Genomic DNA, 15,272 nt, shown 5'->3' with positions numbered 1-15,272 from the left:
AGCATTTACAATGCAATGGTCTCGGCAATATTATAGGTAGAGCTATTGGTATTGCTCATTATTTTTTTATCATTTTTGTATCCCTAAATAAATGGCATTGTCATTTCTATTGGCATTAACTTTTTTTTGCATATGTGATACCTATTGCATTAGCAGAGAGATAGTGAGAGAGAGAGAGAGAGAGAGAGAGAGAGAGAGAGAGAGAGAGAGAGAGAGAGAGAGAGAGAGAGAGAGAGAGAGTGGGGTATTGAAATAGAGAGTGAGGTAGTGAGCGAGAGTGAGGTAGATAGAGAGTGAGGTAGTGAGATAGAGAGTGAGGTAGATAGAGAGTGAGGTAGTGAGATAGAGAGAGTGAGGGAGAGGGATGTTGTGAGGTAGTGATATATAAGCATAGAGTGATGTTGTGATGTAGTGAGATAGAGAGAGAGGTAGTGAAAGAGAGAGTGAAAGTGAGTTAGTGAGATAGAAAGAGTGAGGTAGTGAGATAGAGAGTGATTGAGGTAGTGAGAGAGAGTGACGTTGTGAGGTTGTGAGCTAGAGAGTGAGGTAGTGATGTTTTGAGAGAGAGAATTTGTGAGATAGTGAGGTAGTGAGATAGAGTGGAGTAGTGAGGTAGAGAGAGTTATGTAGTGAGAGAGAGTGAGGTAGTGAAACAGTGATCTAGTGAGGGAGAGGGATGTTGTGAGGTAGTGAGATGTAAGCAGAGTGGTGTTGTGATGTAGTGAGATAGAGAGAGGTAGTGAAAGAGACAGTGAAAGTGAGTTAGTGAGATAGAAAGAGTGAGGTAGAGAGATAGAGAGTGAGCGATGTAGTGAGGTAGTGAGAGAGTGAGGTAATGATCTTTTTAGAGAGAGAAGTAGTGAGATAGTGAGGTAGTGATATAGAGGGGAGTAGTGATGTATAGAGAGTTATGTAGTGAGAGAGAGTGAGGTAGATAGAGAGTGAGGTAGTGAAAGAGTGAGTTAGTAAATGTGAGAGGTATTTTCTGACGTAGTGAGATAGAAACAGTGAGTGATGTTGTGAGATAGAGAAAGACTGAGGTAGTGAAAGAGAGAGTGAGGTACTGAGGGATGTTGTGAGGTATTAAGATAGAAACAGAGAGTGATGTAGTGAAGTAGTGAGATAGAGTGAGGTAGTGAAAGAGTGAGTGTAAGTGACTTAGTGTATTTGAGAGAGAGAGAGAGTGAGGTAGTGAGATAGAGAGAGTGAATTAGTGAGTTAGAAAGAGAGAGTGAAGTTGTGAGGTAGTGAGAGAGTGATGTAGTGAAGTTTTGAGAGTGTGTTGTGATATAGTGAGGTAGTGAGAGTGAGATAGAAATAGATAGTGATGTAGTGATAGAGAGTGAGGCAGTGAGATAGAGAGAGAGTGAAGTTTTTAAGTAGTGTGTTATAGTGAGAGATAGTTACTGTGGTAGTGATATTGTGCTGCTGTGAGAAAGAGAGAGTTGAGTAGTGAGTTAGAGAGTGAGGTAAAGAGTTAGTGAGAGAGGGTGTAGTATAGTGAGAGATAGTGAGGTAGTGAGAGATAGTGAGAGAGAGAGTTAGGGAGAGAGAGTGACGTAGTGAGAGAGCCAACCCCACACACATACAGAACCACCCACACAGAGCCACACACATACAAAGTGTATCCCCCAGACATACATACAGAGCCACACATACAGAGTCAGCCAGACACAGATAGAGAGCTATCCACACAAATATTCAGAGCTACAGACATCCACATACAGAGCCACTGACTTACACATACAGAGCTGGCTAGAGACATAGACATGTCCGTCAGGCACTGCTGCACCGCCTTAGCATCGCCAGTCCACGTGCCCCTCTGAGGCCCGACATCCTCCATGATGGAACTTAGCCTGGGAAGAGAGAGTAAACACGGTGAGCCATTCGCCATTCCCCGGCCGGTGTGCCACTCCAGGGCAGCTGCCCCGGCCAACTATCCACGCATGGCATCACTTTCAAACAAACAATTCCTATAGTTCGTTGCATTGCACGGGTGAAGTTGCGAAACAGTGCAGGGTAACAACATCAAATCAATGCGTCAGGCACACAAAATGCAGAAGAAGCAGATTGTTTGGCATATTTTAATGGGAATACGGTATAGGTAATAGGAATTTCAGTAGTATGTTCAATGTAACACGTTGTGTCCCCATTATTGCATTTATGAATAATTTGCACATCTTTGATTTCGGTGGCATATCGGAGAGGAGTGCACAATGTAGGAGGTAGACCCCCGGAGTGTACAGACGGGAGGGTGCCCCCCCAACACCCCTTGTGTTCTAGCCATTTTTCATGAATCATGCCCAATGTAGAACTGCCGATGGACCTCTTTTAAACAGCTACACATTGTAAGTGTTTAAGCACGCGCGCTCCCAGTGTTAGAAAAGCGCGCACGTGGACCTCAAGTGATCTGTCAGTTTCTTGGCATCTGCCAACTAACCATTAGCCCGGGAGTACGGAGAGTCGATCCTGCGGATTACCATAATCACGCGCTTTCCCCAGTGGTATGCATTCTAACTAGGGAGCAGGACTTTTTGTGAGAGCCACGCGCTCATTCTGATGAGGGTGGTGAAAGCCTCGCCCTGCACGGGAGCAGAAGCGGTGTCTGACCGGAGCTTCTGCGCCGTTTGCGCGAGCCGGGCTGCTAATACTTACACTGCGCCATGTGGCTGCCGTGTGACAAGCGCTGTCACAAGGCACGCTCCTCCGCTCTACTGGCGTAGAAGCCGGATTGACAGAGGTAGGCAGGTATGTGGAAGCTCGTCTGCAACTGAATGACACCGAGAATTAGTAGCACTATATAGAACAGGGCATCCTCTGATTTTAGCGCTTTATTTAATGTTCGGACTTTACAACTATTGTCTAGCTTCGGAAACAGGATCGTTTTAACAACTTCTTTATAATTATCCTAATGTCTATTGTAGGGCCAGGGTATAGGGATGTACGCATTCGTTTTGAGACCTACATGCTTCAGTGCATTCTGACACAATCTAGACGAGAGTGCGCGGCCTTGCGCGGAAACAAGCAATCACGCCTTGTTGTGGGCACTGAAAGCAGGGCTGGAAACGGCGATACATGTAGCAGGACTGCAGAGAGCGTGGCACCCACAACTCGACCGCACTCGAAAGAAGTGGGGAAACTGCAATAAAGGCAACACCGCACGGCTTCATTAGCACCTTCAAACCAAGGGAGCAGAGAGCAGGGGGAGAGGACAAGCACACCACTGCCTTTCTCCGAGGCGAAGCAGAAATGCCTCGGAGAAACGCAGCGGCGGTTTCAGATTCGGGTGCGTGTTTTTCTTTTCTCTCCTCTTGCCATTGGCTGGAGGAGAGAAAAACACGCCTAAAAAAGGGCGTGGCTAAAAAGTGGAAAGAAGAGCACGGAACACGCCCCCGAATCTGAAAAAGACGGAGCCTATTTGGAGGGACGGCTCTCTCCTCCAATGGCTGCCCTCCGTTTAGGAAGCCAGCCAATGGAGGAGAAGCAAAAAGAGAGGCGGGCTAAATGGCCACTCTAAGAATCATTAAATCTCCGGACTTCCGGTTCTGCCTTCGGCAGACCGGACGGTCCCTCGACCTAAAAAGGTAAGAAAGATAATCCCAAATTCCCTCAAGTCATTTTAGAGTACGGCATGGCCACCGGACAAAAAGCATTTATCAAATAGGCTTGGAAAAATATACATGGGAGGGGAATGGAGGGTGTAGAGTTCATATTATTTGGAGGTGAATCTGGAGCGCTTATAGTACAGAACAATGAATAGCTTTGGAGGCTATTTCCTGACTCTACTAAGGGCACCATAAGGCTTTCAAGATCAGGTGTCATTACATGGGGAGATCAGTGAGAGCCACGTCAAAGGAGGTACTGAAGGGGGTTCAGGAGAGCAGCCGGACAACAAATTGTCGGAAACATGTTTTGTCTTCCTATGTAAAAGTAGTGTTTAGTAACTTCATACATAATCCTGAATGTAGAAACAATTTAATCAACTATGGAGGTTGTTTTATTCTCGTTTCCAGCTTCCTGTTAAGCTGAATATGGTTGCTAATTATCTTTTATCTTTTACTGTACTTCTTTGATGTTTTGTATTATACACAAGTTGGACTTTAAGCTTCCCGACGTGTGTGTGGGTTTTGTTTTAACAGAAAGTTGTCAAAATTGTAACATTGGTTCAAAATGGGTGTTAAAGGAGGGACATAATGAAGAAAAGTGAGAGAGGGGTGTGTCTGTAGTAAGGATGGGTAAGGCCGCCAGATTAGTCCATGTGACCGGAACACTATATTTCCCAACTTAATATGTATCTAAGTCTCTTTCTGTGTCTCTTCTTCCACGGTGTGTCCAGTATGCTGTGACTGTTGGTCTGCAGTGTGTTCAGTGTGGTCTTGTGTGAGAAGTTGGCCTGATGTATGATGTCACTAGTTCTAGTGTACACCTTATATCAGTCCAAATACCCTTATGGTGATTGGTTGTAAAGTCAACCTTATAGACCAGCTATCCTAGTGGTAGCATGGACAAGAGCAGTCTTAGGCTAAACTCTGAATGGCATGTGAAGCCAGCTGTGATACCATATATAATCCCTTGAATACCAAATGAAAGGACACCACAACAGATATATATATAAAATAAAGTGTATTTATTCTAGTCAAACCCTCAGCACTCTTTATGAGATTAGAGGTAAGTACAACACAGTCTTATTTAAGCATACATTAAGTCACACAGGTAAGTAATACAGTTAGGCCCTAGGGGCCACGCAAACCATATACTAAGTAAGTGGTATAAGAACCACTGTCACGGAAATAGAATAGGCCTAGGCCTAGGGAATCGCTGGGGCTACACTACACTAGCATTAGTTAGGAAGTGGGAGGCCCACGGGATTCGTGTGCAGAGTGGAAACACTCACGCGTAATGCGTAAAAGTCAATAGCAATAGTACAGTTTAGAAAACGGTAGATTTAGGACACTTCCGGAGTAGCTAGGAAGTTGAGACTTGAAAACTAGACACTAGGATAGTCACTATCCTGATGAGCACCGGAGTACCCAAGTTACCTAGCCCACAGGCTGTGGGTGCATAGGGGTGAAGATGCGTCGTTTTCGTCGTCGACTCCTATGGATGCCTGAAGAAAGATGCTGACAGGCAGTCAGTGAAGAGTGTCCGGTGGATCCCAAGGCTGGGATCAAGAAGAGAAGAAACCTGCAAGCAGAAGGGACAGAGTCAAGGTCACTAGCCAGTGACCACGTGGAACCAGGAAGGAACCAGGCGATGTCGTGAAGATTGCAGGTGAAGGTGAAGCTTGTCGCTGCAGCCAGGAGGACCAGGAAGCGTCGAGGACGACCAGGACCAGGAGGCGAGCTGTCCCACGAAGGCTCTTGCTGTCGGCGGCGTCGAAGTTGGACTAGGACTCACCAAGCCTTGGCACGCGGAACCCACGAAGAACGAAGGACTTGCTTCTGGTGCAGACCAGGAAAGTCTGGGGTGCTTCTTCTTTGCAGAGAAGCGGGAGCCAGTCTGGAGGAGCCAAACCAGCGCAGAAGATTTCAGGGTGCGTCGTCACAAAGGCCACTAGCCAGCGGGCAAGCAACCGGACAGACGCGGCAAGCAGGAAAATGCTGAAGGGCCCCACGCAGGACTCGTGGAGTGTGGGGGGCTGATCTTCGGTGCAGATGGTGCTTGGGGTTGGGGCTTCTCAATCCCCGGTGCACAACTTCGAGGGTACCTCAGAAGCTGCGCTTTAAGTTACTAGCCACTTTTTCCAGGTAGCCGGTCCCACGTCGCTCGTCGCCTCCACGGATCTCAGCTCTGCTGTAGATGTGGATCAGGGTCGGAGAAGTCTGGAAGTCAAGGCTCTGGTCAGGCTCTGCAGTCGGTTCCTCGTAGAACGTGGGCAAAGCAAAGGGTAGTCTCTTGATGGTGCCTGTTTGCACAGGGTAGCCACTCCTTGGCTACAAGGGAGATTCTTCAGTCTTCTTCTTTCGTCGAATGTCGAAGGTCCAGAGTTTCTGTTCAGTTTTGCAGGTTCAGGATAATCTAAAGTCTTGAGGCCCAACTCCCACTTTTACACTAATCTGGGGGGCTGGGATACCTGCTAGGTCACGCCTTATGGGTGGGACCTGGGAGGGGGGTGGTTACACCCACTTCCCTTTGTCCAGTTTCGCGCCAGAGCTGGGGCTGGAGTGCCCCAGCGCCGGTTTGAACTGGACTATGCAAGGAACACCTTGTGTGCCCCAGGCATGTCTCATTCCTTTCAGCCCACCCTGCCCCAATACACTAAAGGCTGTCTGGGGAGGTGCTAGCACCTCCCCAAGCAGGAAACCTATTGTCCAGGCCTCCCTGGCTGGGATCACTCCCAGCTGCAGGAGGTCAGACTTGTGTCGTGGCAGCAGCATCCATTTTGTGATGCTGAGGCTTTGGTCAGAGGCTAACAGTTGAAGTATGATTTTAACATGTCTTTCCCTCTAGAAGGGGGGAATAATATTCTCATGTCCAGAAATGGCATGGGGGTATTATTCCACAGTGTTAGACACCTTACACGACATGTTTCGATAAAGCCAAACCATAGTTACCATAACCGTCTAAGATTATAAGGCACTTTAAGAGTATATGGTAGGCTATATCATAGAACAGCTATAAGGACAAGGTTCCGAAAGCTGCAGACAGGCTCAGCTCATGCTAGAGCACCATCTCACATGTTACCAAGCACTCTGCCTCCAGGATTGTTAAGGCCTGCCATAGGAGTGACTGATAGGTACACATGTGTCTATATGTAAGTTAGGTATAGGAATACTACACCTAAGCAAGGGGTGATTACACGACCTTGCCCCAGCTGAGTGATCAGCCAGTTGTGTCAAAATGGAAGGCCAGGCCAGGGGTGGCATAATACATGCTGCAGCCCCTGGTAGGCCTAGGGTACACCTATGCCCTGGGTACCTAGGGTACACTGTACAGAGGCCAATAAGGTGATCCTATCCAAATGGGTTATGCACCTAAAGTACATAGTATTAATTTAGAGAGAGAACAGCAGGGCTGTGGGTCTGATTAGCAGGCCCACAGCCACATCTAAGTCGAAAACCAGTAAAGCAAAAGCAAAAAGTGGGGGTGAACATAGAAAGCAGACCCTACTCTCCTACATCTTGTTACTCTGACCACATCCACCGACATTAAACATGTCTCCACTTCAAGTGCCTTCAGATGGTTGGTGGAAGCAGGTCACACCCAGCACAACCCCACTATATGATTATATTTGAAGTGAAACAGTGAAGCTGAGGAGTAAAACCCCTGCAGGTCTATTGGACTGATTGGCCTGCGTGTGGAGCGGTGCAGCGTGTGGTTCACTCCAGAGGTGGCATTCTTACATTTTGAATGAGAGGGCTGCCTACTACTCATATATTCTGAACTAGAATCTTCTGCCGTCATGCAGTAGTGACCATGGTATGCAGGGGCATTATTTACGGATCTCCTGGACTATTCTTTCTGCCAATAACATCACAGTGAGTTAAAACACAAGCACATTATGGTAAAAATGATTATTTTAGCAGGATTCGTTGTTATCATGCTAGGAGCTAACCCGACCACATGCCGGGCCAATTGTATCAAGGATAAATGACATTTAGGCTACCAGACTGCTACACATGCCTGCAGCTGATTTTGAAAGATTGAGCTTACCTATCAACCCACAGATCAACCGGAGGTGCCACAGACGTTTCCAGAAGGGGCAGTAATGCCAGTCCGCCCGCACCATCAGCAGTAAACCTTGGCATTACAACCAGGAACACTGCAGCTGATTAGCAATGCAGAAACATGGATGCCATATAAGAATAGTTCATTGTTCTCCAATGTTCAAGGCTAACCGCGATTGTGCAAGCAGACTTATGTGTGAATATCAGGGGCAAGGTCAGATCCTCGTAGTGGGCGTGGCAAACGCTTGTGAGTAGGGCTTTAATTTGTGTGATGGTCCCAGTGAGTGCTGGAAGCAGTCGGCACCTCAAAACAACACCATGGAAAGACTGAGTGGTGGAGAAAACAAACAGGAAATCATTCTCAGCTAGGCATTGTTGCTTTTCCCTCTGGAACTCGTCTTGTTATGGAGCTCTGACTGTACATTTGTAGGAGCAAAATGTCAATAGCTCAAAATCTCGTAACTTATATTAAGAGCAGTCGGTCACACATAAGTTAAGATTCTTAAGTACAACAAAACTACTTACAAGAAAAACAAGCACTAAACTGACATGAAAGCGTGCCTGTGCTACTAAACAGATGTGAAACCAAAAGCCATTCAACTTAAATGGAAGCGGGCGCCGTGCTCGCGCTATACACATCAAAGCATGTAAGTGAGCATGCTGGGCTGCAAAAATCCTAAATAAAAGTTCCCCTCGGACACAATTAAAACACAAAAGCAGACAAAAACTGTGGTTAGGCGGTGCTGCTTCTGGAAAAAACTGAAGTGACTTATTGCATCCACAGCCAACCATAAGCCTGCTAAGAAGAGCAATGCCACAGTTAACAAATGGCAAGCGGCAGGAGAAATTACCCGGGAGTTTCACCCCGATACAGATTACTTGAAGTCTCGGAGAGACAGCACATGCATGCTGCCTAGGCGAGACCTAATGATACAACCTATTTTGAACATGGATTGCTGCTCCACTAGAAGCCAGTAAAGTTCCTTCATCAGAGGTTTATAATGGTAGCGCCTAGGTTGTGGATAAATGATCCTGGCAGATACCTCAATGGCCTCAATTAATTTACAAAGAGGTCTTGTGGCCCCCACAGAGTTACCTCCTCTGGTTACAGTACTACATATGCTGCATGGCTTCAGAAGAACTTGATTAGTTTCATTCATGCCAACCCTCCCAAATCAGGTGGGAGACTAACAATTTTAAGTCTAGTCTCCCGCCTCCCGATTCCTGCATGCAAAAACCCGATTCCTCTGCGAGCTTCTGACGGCAGGCACTGGTCTTGAAAAACTCAGATTATACACGGACAGTAACATGCTCTTGCAGGCAAGTGCACCACATTCTTGTCACGCTCTCTCTGCCTGCCATAGCGCTTTCTCGGTGGTCTTGACAGGTAAGGAAAAAACATATATTTGCATTTCTCACATCCAATCCGGCAGCAGCACACTTGCAAGTCCCATACATGCCAATGACCATATGCAGACTGCAATACAAGTTCTACCACCTTCCTCTTCTAAAATGTTGCAATGTATGCTGTTTGCAACAGTTTGTTCTGCAGCGGTAGTACCAACAGAGTTGTTTTTTTAGGCTTAGAGAATCATGCATCGAAAAAAAATGAAATTGCATCATTTTCTTTGCAAGGTTTCGAGGATTGCAGAACAGTTGGTGCATGTAAACATGCACAGGATTTTGTTTTTTCACTCGCTCAAATGAAGCACGGGGCATCTTTTCAGATTTGAATTCAACGGACTGAAAAACAATACTCCAAATCAGTTCATCAACGTGTTCGTACGGTACAAAAGCAGAAACTCCATGGAATCCGTGCTCATGCAAATCGGATTCAATCACTGGAGCGGCTCGCTTTTGCATACACTTTGCAGGCACGTTTTAAGGTCTCGCTGAGCCCAGCACATGCGCTGGCTCGGAGAGACATTTTGGAGGTGAGTTTTCAAAGTGCTGCTGGCTGGCCTAGCGCTTGCGTTCACACGCGAACGGCTAGCCTTCAGCAGCACTTTGAAAACTCGTGCTTTAGTGCGTCATCGTGATCACTTTGGCTTTCAGAGCGATCGCAATGACTTTCGCTTTTACGGCCGCGCGGCATTACTTTTACTGCCGCGCGGCCAATGCTTGTTGTCTTTGGTATTCAGCCGTCCTGCGCCATTTCTTGCCTGACCCCTGACGCTCTCTCTGCCAGGAACAGGCGCATGCCTGCACAGAGATCTTAAACCAGCCCCCGGCGTGCAGAGGTACCGCGGGTATGTAGCTCTTCTGACAGGGGCCAGGCCACCATCAATGCGCAGGGCTCACACGCACGCTCAAGTACATCGAAGAAACAGTCTTTCACAGCCTGTCACACTGCTCGCTCCATAAACAACGTGGCGCCCAGTGCACAGGGCAGGAGACAGCAAAGGCTCTGCTTGGAATGATTCATGTGAGTCCCGAGCACTGGTGGGGTCACTTGGGCATCAGATAGATGGGTGTTGCTCAAAGCTGTCACCCCACACCGCAGCAAAAATTCAATGTACAGCCTCAGAAAACAAAGTGCTCAGCAATGAATAACTGCCCATGATGGGATGCCCCCTCGCAGTGACTGTACAGCCAACGAGCTTTACTTGTGACAACCTTAGAATACATCGCCTTCAGGGCAGCACTGGCAGCCTGGTATTGGGCTCAGGTTCAAAGCTTCGCAGCCTCCTCAAGCTGCGAGTAACGGGAAACAGTGAATAAAAACTAGAGATATACCGGCTCGTGCCAGCGGAGTAAGGACCAGGGGCTGCATTACAATAAGTGCCCCTGGAGCGGGCCTCCGTTTTACAAATACCCGAGCAAGATATTTTGTAATTCTCACGAAATGCTGTTCGTCCCAAGTGAGCTTAGGCAGTGCATGCACTTGCCAAGTTTGATTTTAACATGTGGGATTCTAGATTTTTTTTTTAATTGCCTGGGCAGCTGACCTGAGAGGCGTGCGAGGCTACTGCTCCCCCAGCCCTCCCAATCCCAACTCTCTCCCCCACCACTCAATTCAGCAGCGCATCACTCCTCTGCAGAAACCCAGCACCGCACCTACACACCGACCAGCGCATGCCCAAAGCACCGAGCAAGATATTTTGTAATTCTCACGAAATGCTGTTCGCCCCAGTACACTCCACTTAATTTTAGTAGGAGGAAAAACCGTGCGACAACCCCTGCAAAAAGCAGCAGAAAGTTGACGAAATGCGACACTTTTCCCTCCTCCCCCACGTGAGCATTACCACCTAGAATAGCTGAAGAGCCAACTCCCCCATTGTATCAGGGCCCTACATGCTGTCAGTGTGCATTTCAGCATCACGGGACTGCATTATTGTCCCATCTGCCTTCACCTTATCGCTCATGGGTTGTGCAGCATCCATGGTATTTTAAAAACGCGCTGTAGCGTACTTTAATATGCCTCTCTACAGTTTCTCATCTATCTTTCCAGTCTTTTTATTTCATTTGTCACTGTTTTTTACCTCTCCAATCTATCTCCCTTCACTGGCTCCTCACCCGCCCCTTCACCCTTCCGCTCTCTCACTCCCACTCTCTCCTTTCGAGGTTTCCTGTCTGCACCCAAATGCCAGAAGAGCTATGCCATATTTGTAGGAAAGGTGTGTTTTTCTTCAGCTGGGGAGAAACAAGGCCTTCTGTGTCTCTATTGATCATAATAAATGAACCACACTTGCGTAACAGGCATAAACCTTGTACTAGTTCAGGGGCCCACAGCTTGTTTCAAAGCAGGTAATGTTTATAAAGAACTAAACTCAATGTCCACAGGTCTGTTTTTAAGAAACCATGAAAATGCAGCCAACTCTTTCTGCTCTTTTACTTTGCTTAATACAACCCATGTTGACCTTCAAGCTGTGTAAGGGAGTCTGGAGAAGTACGGAATAGGTCAATGTTGTAGAATGCCAAAATGAGGCGCCACAGTGAACTACTTTTACAACGTTTTTATACTATCATTTCTTTGACGTTTTGTTGTTTTCTGCATGCTGGTAGTGTTTGTTTACACAGTAGTGAATAACTTACTTCACTCATGTGTTTAGGTACCACTAATGCGATACTTTTACCCACACTAAAATTATTTTTGCGGGTCATGTCTGTGTAAGAGCTTGTGATGATTTTTAAAGTGTCAGTTTATAAACCACTTTCATGTATATGCAACATACGATTTCCATCAGCATTACAAAACCGAACAAACACAATGCTCATAGACCATGTCACCTATGAGACGCCAGTCAGTGTTGGTCCTTAGTCAGAAGACTTGCATTATAAGATTTGATTTTTTTTTGTTAGTTACCTTGCAATTAGCAGATAGATGCCCACGCATGCAAAGTGTGCTTGGTTAAAAGTCCAACTGATTGGTTCAAGTATAGGACCTCAAGATTGGCCAGTCTCAGAGGCACATATTTCCCTCATTCTTTTTGTTGGCTTTTCAGTGCAGAATATCTGCATATGGGTGGGGAAAGCAGAACTTCCAATACCAGGCTACCAGGAAGTACAAAACAGAATTTGAGACAAATGGACTAACACGTAGGCCAAATGTTTGTATGAAGTAAAAAAAAGCATTGACATAGCCAATAGGTCTCACATTTGGGACCTTATAAGTGTTTAGTTATCCAGCACAATATCCTTGGTGCAACAACATCAACTGTTGCATGGCTAAACACTTATAATGTCCCAAAGACGAGACCTATTGGCTATGCCAATGCTTGTTAATTCCTTCAGTCTAGTCTGCAAAGGTGCAGAAAAGAACCAACGAATGATAGGGAGCTGCATTCTTTGAGGCGGAGAAGGAACAATAGCCTACAAAAACCACCGCTCTCCTACGAAAACAGATTCCCAAAGAGTTACTGAGCACGTACACATAAACAATTCCAGTAGTTTCATATATTATGTCCCATAAAACGAGACTGTCCTTCAATTATTATTTTTAAGTGTTACCTTTGTTGACAATAAGAAATCCCATCGTGGGATAACAAATATTTGGCTAAAACTGAAAAGCGTCGGCATCCTGCCAGATCCAGTCTCAAACTCCACACTTTACCTGCCACCCGCAGGTCATCTTCAGAATATCCGTGTGTGATTCTGCATCGCTTCCGGGTCTGCAGGGTCAGCCAATGGGAGAGCTCATTTCTTGTGACTGACAGGGAGTTGGAAACGTAACGTTCGCTCCGGAAGAAATAATACCGGAAGTTATCGCCCCAGTGCTTGATCCCTGCGAACATTACAGTGAATCCATGAATAATGACTAGAGGACAGCCAACCAATAAGAACGAGTGTGCATCGGTCTCCTCTCCGGTCCTCTCCATGGCTGTGTTCAATGTGAGATAAAAGATATCGAGGACAGACATTGGACGTTGCCCTGGTCCAATGAGCAGAAGAGTTTGGCAGTTTACCTTCTGGCTATGAACGATTCCTTCATTTTTGCAGTTTTATATAGCGCGAACTCGACCCGAAGGCATCAGAGCGCTTTACACAGGCACCTGTTACGTCACAGAAGGACACCGTCCTTTTTGGTAGGCAGGGGGGGAAGGGGGGAAGGGGGGAACAAGTGATTTACCCAGAGTCACAGGAAGCTGAGCTCACACCAATGGTATTTTTGTCCCGTGACGCACCGGCAGCGTAAGGGGCTTGTCTAATCTTTGGTCAACATCGCAGGCGTTTCAGGAAGTACGGATGATAGGAGGCTTGCTATTGGAGGTTTTGTTGGTCCAATGAGTTCACACGGCGGGGAGTTTCCTCTCTGGTCCGCAAGTCCTGTCAGTGCAGAATGTCGTGGATTCACGAATTGCCCAGTTATGCGGTTTCCTCACCGGTCCGGACTCAATGATTTATGCTTCAAACTTTGTTCGGAGATAAAACGTTTCTGATTGGTGGCGGCTCTTTGCCAATGAGTGGGTTTGCTTCTTACACTTTCGCACTGAAAGTAACGAGTTTTGACACATTCAGACTTCCTACCGAAAGGGCTACCTGCGGGTTAGAACCCGAGTAAAAACTTAGGGGCAGATCTACAAGAAAGTGCTGCATTGTGGCACCGCAAGCCCTTTGGCTGCACCACGCTGCGGCACTTTCAGAGCACAGGAATGCAACATATTTACAAGAATATGTCGCATTCCTGTGCTCTCCCCTGCGCTGGTGCACAAACAGCTGCCAAGCGCCGGCGCAGGCACCCCACCCATGCAATATGGTGCTAGGATGCCTGCGTCGTGGGGAGATTCTTTTTGTGCAGGAAGGGACACCTTCCTGCACAAAAACAATCACTAGAGGCTTTTTCCTCTTTCAATGCGTGCTGTAGAATGCAACACGCATTGACAGAGGAATAAACGAGGAGAAATGAAAACCTTTCTCCTCGTTGCGACTTGATTCGCTACCTCTAGGGTGGCGTAGCATTCACACGCATCTCCAGATTTACGATTTCTCGTAAATCTGGAGATGTGTCTTGTTCCATGGGTGTTGCGTAGGAACACCCACAGCAACACCCATGGAATGCCCCTTCAACGCAAAGTGCTGCGTGTGAACGGGCCGTATTTACAAGGAGAGGAAAAGTCACGCAGGGTGGCTTTTTCTGCCCTTGTAAATATGGAGCACCCTCCCCAGCGCTACCAGTACGTCACAAAAAGTGACGTACTGGTGGCGCAGGGGGCTTGTAAATTTGCCCCTTAGTAATCAGGCATTATTTTTTTTTGTTGCAGTTTTATATCGCGTGAACTCGACCAGAAGGTATCCGAGCGCTTTAAATGAGCACCATTCGCAGTACAGACGGACACATTCATTTATGGTAGGCATGGGGAGATTAAGTGAGTTGCCCAGAACCTCCAGCCAGACTCCAACTTAGTTCCCCAGCATCAAAGTCGGCCGCTCTGGCCATTACGCCACATCATCTCCTAAACGACTTCCACAGAAAGGGCTCAATGTCGTCACAGGTTCGTAAAAGAATGTCTACATTTATTTTTTCAAATAACCACTCGAGAAGCCAGTGAAACAAGCATTTGTAAAAGCATTAGGTTTCACCGATATTGTTAATGGGCTGTTTAGGTTTTGCCTGCACAGCGCGTGCATCGAATGTTTGAGGGGTGCAGAAGTGGTATAAACATCCATTACGCTTCAGGTATCATGAAGAGGCCCGTCTCAACTCTCTGGAGGAGGTGAGGTGGATTTCTGGTGACATCCCACAGGACGAGTGCTGGGTGATTAATTGTACAATAGGACCTGTTTTCCTCCCCACACAAGGCTGAGTCACCCGGGTACCACATCTGGAGTAACACACCCTCTGAGGTGACCATGTACAGGTGTCACTTCAAAGGTTTCCGCATTAGAACTTAGACACCTGCTGTTTGGGGTCCCCAAAGGGAAACTAATCTGAGTGTGAATTTGTGAATCTCCCCTCTGGACGCGAGGACGGGAAACTATTCTTTTCGTTTAATGACTCATGATCTAAATCAAGTGATGGGCACTGCCCAGATAATGTTTCCCTGGAGCTGTAATGAATGCGCAGATACAAACGTCCCCACTGCAGAGATGTCCTTTCTTTTAAACAGCCTCAAAGCTGAACTGACATCATTTTGTTATAAAAGTTTTAAAGGAATAGTTACCCAC

The 15,272-nt window shown here is 46.8% G+C and overlaps 1 protein-coding gene across 10 annotated transcripts in view; it reads right to left on the bottom strand.

Annotated features, from left to right (window-relative positions):
- The window catches only part of LOC146869091 (stAR-related lipid transfer protein 3-like), a 161,503-nt gene extending 148,629 nt beyond the window's left edge, over positions 1-12,874 (bottom strand). For 3 of the 10 annotated variants that reach the window (XM_085599874.1, XM_085599854.1, XM_085599849.1), the window contains exons 1-2: positions 12,721-12,845; positions 1,742-1,856 (exon numbers count right to left, since the gene is read on the bottom strand). The gene's annotated coding sequence lies outside the window, so the exon portion shown is untranslated. Of the gene's footprint in view, positions 1-1,741; positions 1,857-12,617 lie in introns of all 10 variants that reach the window. The other 7 variants (XM_085599840.1, XM_085599832.1, XM_085600395.1 and 4 more) reach the window with 6 other exon arrangements.
- Between the last annotated feature and the right edge of the window lie 2,398 nt (positions 12,875-15,272).

The sequence above is a fragment of the Triturus cristatus genome, chromosome 1_1, assembly GCF_964204655.1.
Source record: "Triturus cristatus chromosome 1_1, aTriCri1.1, whole genome shotgun sequence".
Classification (NCBI taxonomy): Eukaryota; Metazoa; Chordata; class Amphibia; order Caudata; family Salamandridae; genus Triturus; species Triturus cristatus.
Note: the sequence above shows the minus strand (reverse complement) of the source record. Positions and strands in the feature narration are given on the sequence as shown.